This window comes from Aotus nancymaae, unplaced genomic scaffold (assembly GCF_030222135.1).
Source record: "Aotus nancymaae isolate 86718 unplaced genomic scaffold, 86718_ANA_hifiasm-v0.15.2.pri h1tg000053l, whole genome shotgun sequence".
In the NCBI taxonomy this organism is placed as follows: Eukaryota; Metazoa; Chordata; class Mammalia; order Primates; family Aotidae; genus Aotus; species Aotus nancymaae.
Window position 1 is genome coordinate 2,024,476 of NW_026988467.1, and position 19,085 is coordinate 2,043,560.

Consider the following 19,085-nt stretch of genomic DNA (forward strand, 5'->3'; position numbering starts at 1 on the left):
TCAAGGTAGAAGTCAGATGAAACATTATCAGCTGATAAAGGGCATTCAAAGCGTAAACAAAAGCGTGTCACTAAAATCCCGCCGACTGGTGAAAACCTGACCATTTATAGAGACGTAGCAAGGAGATGTCTATTCTCATGAGTTCTACTCGCTATGTCACTGGAGGTCCTGGCCGGTGTCACAATACAAGGAAAATGTATGAAAGGCATACACACTGAACAGGACGCAGGAACATTTTCTTTATTCACACACGACGTGATCACGAATGTCGAAAATGCTAAGGAATGTTTAAAAACATTGCTAGAGTAGATAACCAAATTCAGCAAGTTCTCTATAAACACAGTCAAAACGTAAAAATCACATTTATCTGTATATAATGGCAATGAAGAATGAAAAATGAGACATAAACAGCATCATTTACAATAGCATCAAAAAGTGAAATATTTAAGTATATATATTCAATATAGTTGTATAATTATGTAATGTACAACATACACAAAATATATAAATAGTTGGCGATATATGTGCACATAGATATGTATAATAAGTGTACACTAAAAAATTACTGAACATTGATAAAAGAAATTAAAGGTCTGCATACATGGAAAGAAATACGTTGTTCAAAAATGGAAAGACTCAAGATGTTAATTCCTCCCAAATTGATAAAAAAGAAATTTGACATAACTCCATTCAAAATCCAAGCACACTTTTTAAAAAAATAACAAACTGATTCTAAAATTTACCTGGAAATGCGAAGAAACATAGAATGGACAAAGTAATTTTTTAAAAATAGTATAGCAACATAGGAGACATGCTGCTTCTTGATTTCAACATGTATTATAAAACCACAGTAATCAGGACAGTGTGGTGTGGGCGTAAAGACTGACATATATTGGTGAGACCAGCTCCCAATACATCAACTTGGGTTTAAGATCTCTCAGAGTGATGGAGTGGTCAGTGAAAAAGAAAGAGAGACCAATAAAAAGTTTCCTTAAAGCTGAGCCCAGGGGAGACACCACGTAATGCTGCTCCATGGACGCCTGACGTTCCCCTGAAAACCTCGGTTTTTTATTGTGCTCTTTCAACAGGGGAGGGGGAGCGAGGTTACGCAAAGTTTCAGTGATAATTATACAAAAAGAATACATTTGCAAAAACTGGTGCACAAAAATCACAACGTGGTATTATAAAAGCAGAACACGTAAAGATAACTTTCTGTGTGTCAGCATAGAAATCATACACCTTAGCAAGAATAGAGGTTAAACATGAACTTAAGATTATCAGCAAGAACATGTTGGGCTCACAGCTGCAGGGGGAGCAGGATCTGGCACAGGACGACCAGCCTGACCGCAAAAACTGCAGGAGGAGGGGCCTCCACGCAGGCCTGGAGGAGCGGTGGGAGAAGAAGGACTTTCACATCCTTATCTCAACCACAGAGACAGATGCCCCTCATGCGTCCATTTATAGGCTCTCCATAAGGGTCGCATTCCCTTTCCAGGGCCCTAATCAATACGCCTTTCCTGGGAAAGGAATCTGGGTAATGAGCCTCTCCATCACACGTCCCTCTGTGTATAGGCTCTCCGCAATGAGAAGCCCATTTCCCACTGTCATCTCTCTCTGGCAGTCAAGCTGCGTGGTTAGGCCCTTTCACAGAGTCCCTGCTTCTATCGGAACAGCTCAGCGGAGTCAAAGTCACAAGTCACACCTCAGCATTGCACATTTTCCTTCATTTTCTCAAACATAATTGATACCGTAAGTAACAAGCATCACAAAGCAAGTAACTCATTTTGGGGAAACCAAATGCTAAGAGAATTTACAGGTTAAAAATCAACAATTTCTTCTTGTTATTTCAGATAGCTTGGGTTTTGCCAATTCTTCTGGACGAGTGGGGTTGCTCGGTCGCCACAGAGGGGTTCGGAGTATCCCCAGCGGACATACAAGTCAATGGAACAGCAGAGAGATCTAAGAAATAAGTTCCTACTTCAATTGTCAATTAATGCTCAATAAAGGTGTCGAGGTCATTTAATGGGGAAATGATAGTCTTTTCAATAGCGGTCTGGAGGCAATGAACGCCCATGTACAAAGGAAAAAAGAGAACTCTGATTTTTATCTTACACCATATGTAAAAATTAACTTGAAATAGATCTTAGATTTAAATGTAAATGCTAAAACTATAAACCTTCGGAATAAAATAGAGAAGACAGCCTTATGACCTTGAGGAGATACAAAAAGAACAAAGCATGAAAGAAAAAAATTATAAATTGGACTTCATTCAACATTAGAAACTTTGACTTTTCTTTTTTTTTTTTTTTTTTTTGAGACGGAGTTTCACTCTCGTTACCCAGGCTGGAGTGCAATGGCACGATCTCGGCTCACCGCAACCTCCGCCTCCTGGGTTCAGGCGATTCTCCTGCCTCAGCTTCCTGAGTAGCTGGGATTACAGGCACGCGCCACCATGCCCAGCTAATTTTTGTATTTTTAGTAGAGACGGGGTTTCACAATGTTGACCAGGATGGTCTCGATCTCTTGACCTCGTGATCCACCCGCCTCGGCCTCCCAAAGTGCTGGGATTACAGGCTTGAGCCACCGCGCCCGGCCGAAACTTTGACTTTTCAAAAAAAAAAACATATTAATAAGAAAATAAAGCCAAGTCACTGACTAGGGGAAAATATCCACAATATACGTTCCTGACAAAGAGCATGTATCCAGAATATTCAGAGAATCCAAGAAAACAAGACAACTCAGTTTTTTAAATGTGCAGAGCAATTGGACGTATCCCAAAGATGAGTGACGAATACACATGAAAAGCTGCTCAGCGTCCTTAGTCATCAGAGCATGAACTTACAGTGTGTAAAAAGAGATACCCAATAAGAACACCTGGACACAGGGAGGGGAGTATCACACACTGGGGTCTGTCGGGGGGAAACAGGGGACGGACAGCGGGGGGTGGGGAGTTGGGGAGGATAGCATGGGGAGAAATGCCAGATATAGGTGATGGGGAGGAAGGCAGCAAATCACAGTGCCATGTGTGCACCTATGCAACAATCTTGCATGTTCTTCACATGTACCCCAAAACCCAAAATGCAATAAAAAAAGATCATCCAAGGCACTTAAAAAAATAATAGAAGAAAATGAAGGAATGAATAAATAAATAAATAAATGCAAGCCCGCCTACCTGCCTCTAAGGAAATAAATAAATAGATAAATAAATAAATAAATAAATTCGATCCTGCATCTAAGTAAATAAATGCAAGCCTTCCTCTAAATAATTATACAGATAGATAAGAAAATAAATAAATGCAAGCCTGCACCCAAATACATCAGTTAAAAAAACAGAGATACCCCTTTTGTACTTCTGAAATGCCTAAAATCTAGGTGAGAAAACCGAATGTTCCAAGGAGGTGCATCACCTGGAATGCGCGTGCCTTGCTGGTCACGAGCAACCACTGGGGAAAATGGTGTTGATAACTTCTTATACGTTAAACAGACACACAGCACACAATCTAGCAAGGCACTGCTAGACATCTGCCTAAGAGAAATGGAAACGCATGTCCACAGAGACGTGCTCACAGACGCTCAATGCCGCTTTCTTCACAATAGCACAAACTGGGAAAGAGCCGGATGTCCACCTACAGGTGAAAAGGTAAGAAGAAAGACCCACACAGAGAACTACAAGTCAGCAACACCAGAGATCAGAACACGCAGAGACGTGACAGTATGGAGGATTAAACAAGGCAAATAAAACAGAAGCACACGTTGTGTGGTTTTACTCACATGAAATTCTAAAACAGACGAAACTTGCCTTTGATGGCACAAAGCCTATCAGAGTTTGCCTGGGGGCAAGGGTCGGGGGTGAGGAGGTTAATTGCTGAGTAACATCAGGCAACTTTTGGGAGTGGTAAAAATAGTTTATATTTGGCAGGCATGACTACACATTTACAGAAACACATCAAAAGTCTATACTTAAAATGAATAATTTTTATGGTTTTTAGCCTACACATCTGTAAAGTTTTTTTTTTTTCTTCTGAGACAGGGTCTTGCTCTGTCACCCAAGCTGAGTGCAATGGTGCAATCACAATTCCCTGCAGCCTTGAATTCTGGGGCTCAAGCAATGAACCTCCTGGGTAGCTGGGACTGCAGGCATGTGCCGCCCCTCTTGGCTAATTTTCTTTTTTTAGAGGCAGGGTCTTGCTGTGTTGCCCAGGCTGGACTTGAACTGCTGGGCTCAAGTGATCCATTCTCCTGCCTTGGCCTCCCAAAGTGCTGCCATTACAGATGTGAGCCACTATACCCTGCCTAAAGCTGATTTTTTTTTTAAGTACAAAGGGTATTTCCGAAGCAAGCATGAAGAACTAGATGCAGCTACACAGAAGCCTGCAGGGGCGCCTGCAACCCATCCAGCATTACGGTTCTACAACATGAAAAGGAAGACCCAGCAGAGCCTGCCGATGTGGGGAGCGAGGCCACGACCTATGACCCTCAAGCGGTGGACTAAGAACTAGATGTATCTCCTGTATGTTGACTAGGGAAGAGTTTCAATCAGGGCACTAATGTACAGAGATTTGTTTTCCATACTCACATCTGGCACTCGTGTGGATAATAAGTCATAAGATTAAAACCGCCTTTGCAAAATTATGAGTGAGACAGTGAAAGAGATCTAACTTAACCAACTCCATCCTGCTTCTAAACCTCCAAGCTGTCCTTATTAATTCATGGGCATAGGCTGAACTAACTTTGGGAGAAACTTAGTTTATAGTTTAAAACAAAGGCAATAACAATCCTTTCCCAAGGCAGATCTCCTTCTTGCCTGGGGACTAGACTGCCTTTGTAGGACTGATAACCACAAGGTTAGAAATTTGGGGTTAGGAGTCATGCAGCTGGAGGCTACAAGATTCTGACTCTCCCTAAACTGCTCTGAAGTTCAGTGTTTGAGATGTTTCGCAGACTCTGCCCTTGATGGATCCGCTGTCCCACCCAGATTGATTAACTGGCTTATCTGATCTTGTGGCCCCCTCCACCCAGGAACTGACTCAGCTTCAGGAGGAAAGCTTTGACTCCCTGTGACTTCTTTCTGACCAGTCGGCACTCCTGGCTCACTGGCTTCCGCCCACCCACCAAGTTGTCCTTAAAAATTCTGCTCCCCAGATGCTTCAGGGAGACTGATTAGAGACATAATAAAACTCCGGTCTCCCACACAGCCGGCTATGCAGGAATTCCTCTTTCTCTTTTGCAATTCCCCATCTTGGTGAATGGGCTCTGTCTAGGTAGTGGGCAAGGTGAACCTCTTGGGCAGTTGCAAGAGGTCAGATGGGAGACTTAGAGATGAAGCTAGATATGTAGGAAGCAGGGGAAAATGAGCACAGCTGAGGAAAAACACTTAGAGATTGAAAAGTGAAAGGATTCGGAAGTTGATTTGCTCAAGGGATGAGGGGCAGACAAGCCATTTGTGACTGTTAATACTGAGTGTCCATTTGATTGGATTGAAGGATGCAAAGTGTTATTCCTGGGTGTGTCTGTGAGGGTGTTGCCAAAGGACGTTAATATTTGAGTCAGTGGACTGGGAGAGGCAGACCCACCCTCAACCTGGGTGGGCGCCATCTGATTAGCTGCCAGCGCAGCTGGAATAAAGCAGGCAGGAGAGCGTGGAAGAAATAGAGTGAGTCGTCTGGCCTCCAACTTTCTCCCGTGCTGGATGCTTCCTGTTCTGGAACATTGGACCCCGAGTTCCTCAGCTTTCAGACTCTTGGACTTACACCGGTGGTTTGCCAGGGGCTCTCGGGCTTTCGACCACAGACTGAGGCTGCGCTGTTGACCCTACCACGGAGGTTTTGGGACTTGGACAGGCTTCCTCTCTTCTCAGCTTGCAGACAGCTTATTGTGGGACTTCACCTTGTGATCATGTGAATTAATTCTCCTTAATAAGTTACCTTTCATATATACATCTATCCTATTAGTCCTGTACCTCTAGAGAATCCTAATACACCGTTAAACAAGCAAATGTACAAATAAAAAAAATTAAGGTAAGATAATCCCATTAAAAAGGGCCAAACACCTTGAGTGGAAACCTCACAAGGAGTCTTGTTAAAGAAAAATTATTCAATGACATTTGTTAAAGCACAGGAAGGAAGTCTCTATTCAGGACCACGGTGATGGGCATAGGGACCACTGCAAAGAGGTCTTGAGGTAGAAAAGAGACATTGGGCTCCGCTCCAAATACAACACAGGCAGTGGACATTTATAGCTGAATAACAGGGAGGAATCAGTGCATGGAAAATGAGTAAGAGGAAAGAAATACCAGGGGCGAGGGGCATTCCACTAACAGGATCACCTAACAGGATCCTTGCTGAAGGCAGGCCAGGATGATCAGACCTCACCTGGGGGAGGGTGGAGGATGACGGAGCTGATCAGATATCACTGAGGGTGATCAGCATGGAGTGTTCTGGCTATACTACTTTGCAGGATTCTTTGCTAAAACATAATCTTGCAAGGAAGTCCACAGATGGGCCAAGGAGAAGGCTCAGGAGCCTGACTCAAGTTTGGTCAAGCAAAGAATCTTTCTCAGTATTAACCTATGGCCAAAAAACACATAGAAAATGATTAGGGGAATGCAAATGAAATCCACTAGAATATATCACTTTGTACTATGTAATTGGCAGAAATTACGGTTTGATATCATCAAATGCTGGTTGGGGATACAGAGCAACAGAAACGGGTACTGATTGTTACAACCGTTTTGCAACGCAGTGGAGAATTATCTACTAAAGTCGAATATACACAAATCCTATGACATGCTGATTTTACTCCCAGGTATATGCCTTGGTGCCTAAATGCACCTGGATATATATACAAGATTGTCCATAGCAACATTGATTACAATAGCCCTGTTAACCTAAAATAATGAGATTCAGAAAATATGATGAGGCATAGAGTTTATTTGAGCTCGAAGCTTGAGAACAGCCTCCCCGAAAATGCAGACTCCTAAGAATAGATGAGCATTCTAAAGTGGGGAGGTTAAGGTTTTCCTCATATAGGCTATTGACAGAGTTGCAACATTTTCCATGCAAGGTCAGTACGCATGTTATAGTGATTTGGTTGGTTACACCTCTCTTTATTCCAAGGAAGATCACTTTAACACTACATGAAGAGGGGTGATGATCTGAGGGGTCTTATTTCTGATGCCACAAAGCCTTTCCTAATCATTTACAGGAAAAAGCAGGAGTTGTAGCTGCTTGCTATATGACTCAGGCCACTTAGCCACTTTCCTCTCAAGGCTCAAAATAATTTAAAGTTTCAACAGCTTTGTGTTTGAATTACTTTCACAGCCCACACTGAAACAAGCCAGATTTCCATCACTGGTAGAATGGATACATGAATTGTGGTATATGCTTATGATAAAATACTTAAGCAGCGGTAAAATGAACGAACTGCATCTACACGCACGGCTGAGTCTCGCAAATGTACTTTTGAATGAAAGAAGTCAGATGCAAAATAAGACACATGGTATGATTCAAGTTCTATGAAGTTCCACAACAGGCAAAGTTGATGCCTGGTATTTAGGGATACACACTTAGGTAGCATGACTATTGCAACAAGAAAAGCAAGAAAACTGTCAGCATAAAAGTCAAGATGATGGTGTCAACCTAAAATTATCAAAAGGGTAAGAGTCTAGTTCAAAGAGGGTTTATTCAACCCCAAAGTCTGAAGACAGGCTGCTCAGGAAAGCACAGATGCCAAGGAGTTGGAAGTCAGTCTTCCATTGACTTCCGTTCAGTCTTCTGAAGCGCAGAGCCTTGGGATGGTATATTTAGACAAAGTTTGGGGAAGCTTAACAGAATGTCGACATCCTTCTGTGTAAGGCTTAAGGGATAGTTACAATGATCTGATTAGTGAAGGTGGTCTGTTTCTTATGGGAAAGGTATACTAACCTTCCAAATTGAAGATGTGACAGTCATGGGGTCTTGGTGACCATCTGGTCTGAGTGAGACACAGGACAACAAAGAGGCAGTTAATCTGTAACAAATGTCGGTGGTTGAAAGAGGGGAGAGCTAGCCTCTATCTCCTAGTCATCTGCAGAGCAAGAGCAATGAGGAGGACAGTCACGCTATAATCTGAGAAGCAGGATTGGAGACGTGCTACTGACTCAGTCTCCAGGAATCAGCAGCCGCCTTGGCATAATACATTTAAGGGGTCCTGAAATTTTATTTTCTCTTACATTGGCCATCCCTATTGCAGGAACCCTAAGGTCTTTCTGGGGTGCTAGCAATATTCCATGCCTTGATTCAAATGATGGTTATGTGGTCGTGTACTTTAGAACTATGTATTAATTTGAGCGATGATGTTTCATGCACTGTTCTTTATGTAACTGAAGGTATTCAGAAAACACTACCCCAAACATGCTGCTCTGTGTGCTGATTACTTCAGACTGAAGGCACTTGGGAAGCAGCAAATACAGGAGCGGCTTTCTCCGAGTTTCCTTGATCTGCCTAAAGACTGGATTCTCCAAAAAGGAGCTCCCTTGTAATGAATCATTTCCCCAGAAATTTTATCAACCGGGGAAGATTAACTCTGATCACAGGAGAGTAAACGGGAAGTTGATACCATGCCCAGACTATTACTACCTGAGAGAGCTTTTATCTGCACAAGGCCACCTTTCTTTGCCAGCACCTTCTCCTCTCACCTGGCCATACCCTGCGGTTGGTGGCATACCCAGGATGGTGGCATCCCCCAGAATGCCTAGCTCCTATTACAGTTTTGTTTTACTTTTTTTTTTTTAATAGCTCAGTAGCTGTGTAAGTTTCAATCATCTGACCCTTTTAGAAGTCTAATGTTTTGTGAGATTCCTGTGTGAACAGGAATACAGAATTAAATATAATTTTTCTCCTGCTAATCTGTCTCATGCCAATTTAATTTGTAGCCCAGCCAAGGAACCTAGAAGGGTAGAGCGAAGTCATTTTTTGCTCCACTAAACATATTATATTTCATGACTTTAAAATTTCGACAAGGTCAGCAAAACAGGGGTGGTCACTGAAGGCTTCATACACACAAGGCCACCAGTGCACAGTGGCATGGGGTGCACACTGCACAATGCCAGGGGCACCGATGATTCCAAAGGCAGGCAGCCAACCAGGGAAGTGCAGAGCCCATAAGAGACCCTGAAAAGCAGCTCCCAGAGAACGACCCCTCCTCCCTGTAGTCCCCTGGCCAGGTCCCATAGCTCTCCCAAGCACACTTCCTGGATTTCCCTTGCAGCTGGAATCAAAGCTGCAGGGAGTCCGTGCTCCAGGGCCCCTCCCCGGGAGAGAGAGCAAAGGATTTACAGTGGACACCAGAGGTTTTGTCATAAAAACGACACTAAACTGAAGATGTAACCACAGGAGGGTCTTCTGTACTGGCCCTCTCCTTCTGTGGATGTGAAACCTGGAAGCCCAGAGACACACGTGGCCCGCTCTTGGCCAAGAGAGAGTTAACGTCCAGGATAGGAGGAAGCCCTCCAAGGTGCTTCTCACATTGAAGTCAGGCCATTCCCCTAGGATTCCTGTCCTCTTCATTTCTTATTCTAAATTTGTAGATTAACTCATGTTAATGATTCCTGATGGGTAGAAATGTTATTCTATTAACATATTTGCATAATAATAGGAACTTCAGTGCCTTAATAGGGGAAACTCACGCCCTAGGGAGGGCCAGTAGAGCAGGAATTAGCCACTCTTGGGGAGTTTTATACCTTTTGCTTATTTGAGAAAAGTCATGGATCCCTCCGCAGAGAAGGTGATGTGAGCCCAAAACTGCACCCTTTGAGGGGATGCACAGGCCCCCTCCATCCTACCAACCCATCTGAGACCCAGACTAACACCATAAGGGAAGCCAGACTCTCCCCCTGACTTTAGCCCTGATGACTGTGTGCAGTGATGACAAGGCGCCCCATCATTTGATGGGGGTTGGGGAGAAAGAAGGAGATATTGAGAGAGAGATTCTCTTTTCTGTAATTCATTAATAATAATGTGACAGAAGGTAGTCAGTCAGACATGCGCAGGGCTGGAGAAGTCCCCCGCCAACCCCAACCAGAAATATCAGGCGACAGTCGTGTGATGGCCAAGCAGTGGTTAAACCGGCTCTCCAAAATAATAATTGGTTGCAGCCAGTGTCGGGAAAGGCAGTTTCCCAACAAGTAGAAACACCTGAAACTGGTGATCAGCAGCTTCCTGGTTAGATCTCAGGAGCTGGGCAAGTGGGTTCAAGAGGCAAAATGCACACCAAGAGGCAAAATGGTGACGTTTAACTAGTCTATGACCCCTCCTAGCAACATCCAGTTGAAGCAGGAAAGGCCGCAAAACAAACCTCTCGGGAGTCTGAGATGGGCGGATCACCTGAGGTCAGGAGTTCGAGACCAGCCTGACCAATATGGTGAAACCCCATCTTTAAAAAAAAAAAAAAAACGAAAGAAAGAAAAACCAAACAAACCTTTCAAACACCGAAATGGGAAGGAAGTGGTGATTTATTCCGCTGGGAGCTGCGTGGGTCTGAATGCCCCAAATAGCCGAGCCCCCGACAACAAAGAAAATCCCTGACCTTGTAAAGCCTTACAACTCCAGAAATTACATGTGAAAGGGTCTCGGTCCATGGAATAGGCCTGAGGTATGTGACTTAGGTGGGGGTGTGCTCTTGTTTAAGGAAAAGCAGTGCCTTCTGGGAAGATTCCTCCATACCACGCCTGTGACCTACAGGAGTGCGATTAAAGGTGGTGCCCGGTCTGCCAGCCTTCACTTCTCCTATTGAAATGCAATATGGAAGTCAAGGGGGAGGTGGTCTTAGGTGCTTAAGGGTGATTAAGGGTCTCCTTCCTCATGGTAAGGGAAGAATGCTTCCAGTGGGTATGTGCACGACTCCAGTAAACACACTGCACATGTGGTGCCTCCTCCCCCTGCAAGTGCTGGCAGGCCACGGCGCACGCAGACAGCCCACCCCAGGGGAAGAATCAGGAGAGAAGGCACACAAGATCCCGGAAGTACACCAACATATATACCCCAAGTCCAAGTTCAAACTGTGCACGTGAACCTCTCAAGTCTTGGCCCTCTTCCAAGTGTACTTTACTTCCTTTCATTTCTGCTCTAAACTTTTTCATAAATGTTCACGCCTGCTCTAAAACTTGTCTCAGTTCTCTGTCTGCCTGATGCCCCTCAGCTGAATTCTTTCTTCCGAGGAGGCAAGAATTGAGGTTGCTGCAGACCCGTGCGGATTCCCCACTCCTAACAATAATACCAAGTAACAGCTGACCTTTTCCTGGTGCTCACTGGGAGCTGGGCACTATTTGAAGTACACAGCAGGAAAAAACTCACAACTTGGGGTTTGCAATTAGAAACCTCCGAGGGCTCCCCAGAGCAGAGACTGGGGCATAACGTGCTCAGTCTTCAGGCCAGTGTTGATGAAAATCGCCAAACTCTGTAAAATGTTGTTAAATAGAACTAAATGGGGCCTGCGAAAGCCTCCATCGTTTTAGACTTGAGTCCTGTGGATGAACCGTAATCTAACTAAGTGAGCAGACAAGACTGGAAACCTGATTTGGGAGGATGCCTCTGTGGCAGTAGCTGAGTCTCGGCCAGTCCCAGCAGCCAGATTTCCACCAGTCTAGGCTGCTGACTCTTCAAACTATGGAAATAAGGCAAATGCCAAGTCGTAACCAATCTGGCTCCTTCTGAACCTGACTTCCTTTTTCTGTACGTCACTTTCCTTTCTTTGTCTATAAATTCGCTCTGACCAAGAGGCATCCCTGGAGTCTCTCTGAATCTACTGTGATTCTGGAGGCTACCCAGTTCATGAGTTTTTCTTTTTTTTTTTCCCTTTGCTCAATTGAACTCTGTTAACTTTAATTTGTCTAATGTTTTTCTTTTAACAATATTTAAAGAGGTTTATTCTGAGTCCAATATGAGTGACCATGGCCTGGACACAGTCCCAGGAGGTGCTGTGTACATGAGCCTGAGGGTGTCGGTTACAGCTTACATATATACACATATATAATTACTATTATTTTTTTATTTTTGAGATCGAGTTTTGCTCTTCTTGTCTAGGCTGTGGTGCAATGGTGCGATTGCAGCTGACTGCGACCTCTGCCTCAGGTTCAATACATTCTCTTGCCTCAGCCTCCCGAGTAGTTGGGATTGTAGGCACGTGCCACCACACCTGGCTAATTTTTGTTCATTTTTTGTGGTTGTTGTTGTTTGTTTGTTTGTTTTCTGAGAGGGAGTTTCACTCTTGTTGCCCAGGCTGCAGTGCAATGACGCAATCTCCACTCACTGCAACCTCCACCTCCCGGGCTCCAGTGAGTCTCCTGCCTCAGCCTCCCGAGTAGCTGGGATTATAGGTGCCTGCCACCACACCCAGGTAATTTTTGTACTTTTAGTAGAGATGGGGTTTCTCCATGTCAGGCTGGTTTCGAACCCCTGACCTCAAGTGATCCACCTGCCTTGGCCTCCCAAAGTGTTGGGATTACAGGCATGAGCCACCATGTCCAGCTAATACCTTTTAAGGATACAGAAGTTACAGGCAAAGAAATAATCAATATATGTAAGGTATACATTTGTTCAGCCTGCAAAGGTAGGACATCTTGACCTGGGTCAGGATTAGGAGGTGGGGAGGGCTTTAGGTCACGGGTGGATTCAAAGATTTTCTGATTGCCAGTTGGTTGAAAGAGTTAAGCTTTGCCTTAAGAGCAGATGTCAGCAGAAAGAAATGCTGGAGTTAAGAAAAGGGGGCTGTGGAAGCCAAGGCTCTAGTTATGAAGATGAAGACTCTAAGTAGCGGGCTTCAGGGAGAAGGGATGGTAAACGTCTCCTTGGGGAACTTCAAAGGTGTTAGACTGTGGTTAAATCTCTCCCGGATCAGGAAAAATCCCAGAAAAGAAAAAAAAAAATCTCTATTGAATGTAAATGTTCCCCACAAGAGACAGCTTTGCAGGGCCATTTCAAAATATGTCAAAGAAATATATTTTTGGATAAAATACTTAGATTTCCTCCAGGGTCTGCTCTCTGTCAGGTGATCCTACACCAGAGTCAGGTTGGAATTTGGAATCTTATTGCCACAAAGAGTCTGTTTTGTCTGTCTATGATCTCTATAAAAATAGAGCTTATTAGCTCCGGCTAGCTGTGCCTGAACTCCATAGAAGGAGATGATGTGCCCCACTCCCTCCCGGTCAGGGCCTGAGCTGGTTTTTCAGGTTTCTGTGGGATCCTCTTGCCCAAGATGGGGTGTCTGTTCAGTCAGTTGCGGGGCTTGCAATTTTAGATTTGGTTTCCACCAGGAAGGAGGCTGGCCACAGTTCCTGGGGGCTAGAGGACACCTGGTTTATTATAAAAGCCAGCCAAAGAGTAAGAAACCTCAAACACCACCACCACTCCCTCCTCAGTAGCCATTGTCTGAGTCTAACGATTGTTATTAAAGCAGGGAGGAATGTCTGGGATATTTTAAGTGCCGTCAACATGTCATTTTGAGAAGTGGAAAGCAGAATGCAGAAGCCGCAGGTTGCAGCCCCCAGCAAGACACAGCAGCGTCTTCCTAAGCAGCCTCCGGCCCCTGCTTTGGGACGTCCACTTCCTCTGATTCAGACCCAAGACCGGCTGCAAGTCTTCTCTGTGTGGGAAGCACAACATCAAGCCATGCCCGAGCGAGCCGCCTCCTTGCCCTCACCCCAGCCCACCTGCAGGCTGCTTGCCACGTGGTCTGACCTCTGGGGCCACAGGGAACTGCGGCCTTGCTAGCCAGGCTCTGCACACCCGCACTCTGCAAGCTGTCGTACAATTACCTATGCCCACACACACACGATGTCAGAGGCCTTTGCACCACAGCGACTCTGTCTAGAACAGGTGAGATAGAAATCCTCATGCCTGGTTTGCAAGGCATAGGTCACAAAGACCCTGCTGATAAAACGATGCGGTAAAGAAGCCAGCCGGAAACCACCAAAACCCACCGAAACGAAGATGGCTGCAAAAGCGACCTCTGGGCATCCTCGTTGCTTATTATATGCTAATTGTAATACATATCAGCATGCTAAAGGACACACCTACCAGGGCCAGGAAGTACCCTGCGTGGTCTAAAGAGGGGAGAAGCCCTCAGTTCTGAGAATTCTCCACCTTGTCCCAGAAAACTCATGAATAATCCACCCCTTATTTAGCCTACAATCAAGAAATAAGCATAAAAGTAGCCGCCCTGCAGCCCTCCGAGCTGCTCTGGCACCCTTTCATTCCTTCACTTTCTTGAGAAACTTGCTTTCACTTAACTCTGTTGAAAAGTGAACAGTGTTGGCTGGCTCTTCAATTTGTTCCCGTGGGAAAGCAAGAACCCACATGACCTCCCAGGCTGAACCCCAGTTTTGGGATTCGCCCTGTGACACAGACACACTCAACAGGGCTTTGTAGGTTCACGGGGATGCCCTCTCCCCATCACACCCATCACGTTCACTTTGCACTTCCGGCAACACACAACTCCCCATCCCACCCAGGCCCAGCCCCTGACACCTGCCCACAGGTGCACTTGGTATTAACTCAGGGGCCTGAAATGCCCAGGTCCACACAGGCCCCGCCCCCACCTTGGAGCTGGGAGCCCTAAGGCCCTCGCCTTTTCCCCCTCACCTTTTCCCCCTGTTTCTGTTCCTTCCGTGATAACATCTTTCTCCTATAGGGGACTCGACTCCGAAGGGGCGGCTTGCCAGGCAGGAGCAGATAATATCTGCCTGACACCTACTGGCAATAAATGTCAGTGCACAGACAGGTTGATGGGCTGAGATTGCTTCCCGTGGATTGAGGATGATGAAGTTTTTGTCTGGAGTGTGATTTCTGGGGGAATGCAAAGGGATGCTGCAAAAGTGTATCCCACCTACCCCGAGCTGAGAGGGTGTGCCGCCAAGCATTTGCGTTGGGTGTGTGCGGAGGAGGTGCGTACACAGGGTGGGTACGTGCACCCCAATGCCACTGTCGTGGAAGTGCGGGAGTGTGTGCGGATCTACGTGTGGGGAGTGTGGCTGTGGCTTCTGCCGGTGGCCATGTGTCGGGAGCATGTCACTAGGGCCACGAATGTCTGTGTCTCCATCGCTAAGGGTGTGGATATGCAGGGGTGGCCCTGTGAGGGTTTGTGTTCACCTGGCAGGGGTGTTCATGGGCGGTGTGTGGGGTTGTCACTGCTCCAGTCCGCGATGTTGGGAGGGTGTCTCTTCATTTCCACGCGGAGGCTCCTTCTTAAACTTGAACTCTCTCCCAGCCAGAGAGGGTAGGAGCCTCTTCCAGCCAGAAGAGGGACTCGAAGCAGGATCAAAGGGCTGGGCAGCATGGATGCCTTCACCTGCAGACCAGTGGGAAGCTTCGTGTTCTCACCTAGAGAGGGAACAATGAGTCTTGACTAACACACACACACACACACACACACACACACACACACACACACACCCTCGCCCACTCTCAGACATGCAGGAAAGCAAAGCTCTACCACTCCACAGGGAAAAGTCCACAGGGAGGAAGAAGAACCCCCCTCGTCTACCTTCTCTGGGACATCGTGCCGTGGGGACCACAGCCCCGGCTCTGTGAGAGCGCCCTGCCCTCCTCTGAGCTCTGGTCCTGGGATTCAGGCGCTAACAGCCTTCAGCAGCATCTTCCCCAAACCGATGTTACTAGCAAATGGCGCTGGTGGTGAGGACAGCAGTCATGTGCGCGTGCTGGCAGTGCGCAGGCACCGTGTGCGTGTTCCGCGAGGACGCTCTCCTTCGCTGTGCACGGCAACACGAGCAGTGCCGCTGTTTACCTCGCTGAGGCTCAGGTGACAGAACTTCCCCGAGCCACTCGGGAAAAACTTCTGGTCCGGTCTTCCCTTCTGTCAGTCCTGGCGTCTTCCATGCCAGCCAGGTGGGTGGCTGTGGCTGCCCATACGAAGCCTGCGTTTCCTGTACATCCTCGCGTCTGTTGAAGTCATGTGACCTCAGTCCAGGCCATGGGCTCAGGTGAAAATGACGCGCGCTGGTTCCAGGGGTCTTCCCTTCAGGGTGCAGCTGTGCCCTCCCTGGTCCTTTTTCCTCCTCCTTGGCCTCGGCGATACCCAGAGCTGGTGCATTCCAGTGACCCTAGGAGGAAGTTGTGAGCTGAGCAGTCACAGCTGCCCTTCTGGCCACGGCTGCTTACATCTGAGCTGCACATGGGAGGGAAGCTCTACTGTTGTTCGTCTGGGTCCTATGCAGACTGCGCTCTCGTTAATACAGCAATGGGTACCAGAAATGGAACTGCCACACATAAACCAAGAGGAAGCAGGACTTGTCTGTGAGGCAGCAGGCAGCGAGGACCCGCGCCAGGCAGGCTGGAAGCTGGGGTGCTTCGGATCATCCTCCATGCAGTCTTAGGATTCCTGGAATGCCAGCCACAGCCAGCCACGAGCTGGGGAAGAACTGGGTGGAAAGAGTCAGAGAATGGGTAGGCAGCTTCCTGTTGATTTTAGTAAAGTCCAAGAGACAAGAGCCAACCGCTTTGCCCGCAGGGAGAGAGAAGGACGGCTCTGCTCAGGGAAGGCCTCTCTCCTGGTGCCCACCCGCCAGGTGGACCGAGCGTTCAGAAATCTGGGCGTTGGCTTGAGAGCATCACCTTTTGATCCACACACTATGGGATAGAAAGCGGGCACTCTGGCCTTGAACATACGTCCCCTATTAACACTTCCTGGTCCAAGTGTAAAGCCAGGATAAAGGGAAAAGGGCAGATTGAGAACCCGGTAGCTCCCCACCCAAGCCTCTGGTTTCCAAAGGTCTCAAAGAAGCTGTCATTCAGAAGGGGATGAGCCCCTCACAGAGGCCTGAACGTGAAAGAGGTGATTCACGTGCATATGATTCTTGGGCATGGAACATACTGGATCCTGTGAGAGTTTGGGAGAACTCATTTGACAGGTAGAATACAACCTTCACCTGCAAATTCTTAGACTGAGAAGAGTCTGGAAGTAAACCCTGTCCCCCCGAAACTTTAGCACTTAGGGGGACGCCGCAACACCCGCCTCAGATACACAAAGCGGGGAACACCTAAGAGGGGAAAGCCGGAGGCCGCGGACTGCGGACAGAGCAGAACCAGAAGGGGATGCATGCATGCGTTTGGGGGATAAACATTCCTCAGGATTGTCACACTGGACTGTAAAAGGATGTGGCTTAACACTCGCAGTTACAGTAACATCTGCGGATTTTATGAAAACATAGTGCAACGCAACCGTCATGGAACTCATGATTATTTAAGTAAAGAAGAATTAGAAGAGTCAGAAAATATTGGAGAAGTGGTCGAGATCGTTCGGGGCTTGATCTCCTGGCGACGTGGGTTCTCAGAGGTGATGAGGGGGGTGAGTGTGATTTTGGGTCAGGAGATGTAGGCTGGAGCCCCACCGTGTCCCCACTCATAAGTCCCAGGTGAGTCTGCACCCTCCTTCTGTCTCTGTTTCCTGGCAAGTAAAACAAGGCAGTAAGAATGTCAGCTCTGCGTACCTTCTTTGGCTGTCATGAAGATCAGACCACGGAACATTTTAGAAGGTGAATTATGCCATGTTCTAGGGAACCGAGCTGTCACTGATATTGGCGTGTTTGGGGAGAAAGGTGGAGATCAGCCTTTGCAGAGCCTGTTCCAATGACCACAGATCAACCCTGAGGATGACCTTGACACCAAGGGGTCGGCTGTTGGGGTCTTTCCTTTGGCAAACTCCCTCACCATTCCTGTATTGTTCATGGGCACAGCAGAGGTGAAAGGCTGGTGAAGTCCTTGCTTTCATGACACTTGTATTTTAGTCGTGGAAGTAAACATGGAAGTAGGTAGGACAAGCCTAGACCAGACCTTCTTACCAGTAATGGCCTGGAGTCCACCCTGTAGGAGCCAGGTTCAAAGACATAACATGCAAACAAACCACAGTTGTGGCCACGTCTGAGTATGCCCCTTCCTGATTTGCCAGCCAGGACTCCTTGGTTGACGTCACGGGGAGGTTGCCATGGCAGCGTTAGTGCTTAATATTATCACCATTGTAACTGCTGTTCAGGTTTGGGCAATATTTGTGTTTCCAAGCACTTCCTCGACACCCCCCTTTCCCAGATAACCACATTTACTTATTTTAATTACTGACAGGGAAGTTAATTAAAATACGGAACTTCCACAGACCCCAGAGTCTTCCAGTGCTCTCCCCTGGCTGTTCATGACGACCTTGTATTTACAAGCGATGATAGAGCCTTCCATTCTTGTGACAATGTTCTGATCCCCACCAATTTAATTAATTCTGCCAATAAAAATTCCATGAGATGCTCTCAAACTAATTTTTTTTTTTTAGAGATGGAGTTTCACTCTTGTTGCCCAGGCTGGAGTGCAATGGTGCAATCTCAGCTCACCACAACCTCCGCCTCCCGGGTTCAAGTGATTCTCCTGCCTCAGCCTCTGGAGTAGCTGGGATTACAGGCATGCGCCACCACAGCCTGCTAATTTTTGTATTTTTAGTAGAGACGGGGTTTCTCCACGTTGGTCTGACTGGTCTCAAACTCCCGACCTCAGGTGATCCGCCTGCCTTGGCCTCCAAGATGCTGAGATTACAGGCGTGAGCCACTGCACCCGGATGGTATCAAACATTTTATGAGTCTGAACAGACAGCCCCCACTGTATGTAAATATATCTCTCTGGAAATCTTGTTGAGAGGAAGCACGCAACTGTGAAAGCTGGTCTCTTATCACCGTGCAAAATTCTGGAATCTCCCATTCCTTCTCCTAATTTTTTTCCATTATTTTATTGACTTGAAAATATCCTGCCAAGTGACTTCTAAGAGCACCTCCATTCCACATGGTGGGAAGCTGGGGCTCTTTCTCATGAATGCTTTATTAACAGCTCGCTAAGGTCTCAAGAAAATCGGCATCTTGGCCCCGAGAAAAAAGGAGGCTGCTTCAATCCAGCTGCCAGCTGCTCGACCTTGGGGGCTGGGGAGTGATTGCTGGGTTTGGGTTTCTTCCTTTATAACTTGGGGAGCATAACACCAACCCACAGGGCTGTCCTGAGGAGTAAATGCGGTGGGGAGAGAAAGATCCTAAAGCAAAGCCAGGCACAGACGGCAGCCCGGCCAGC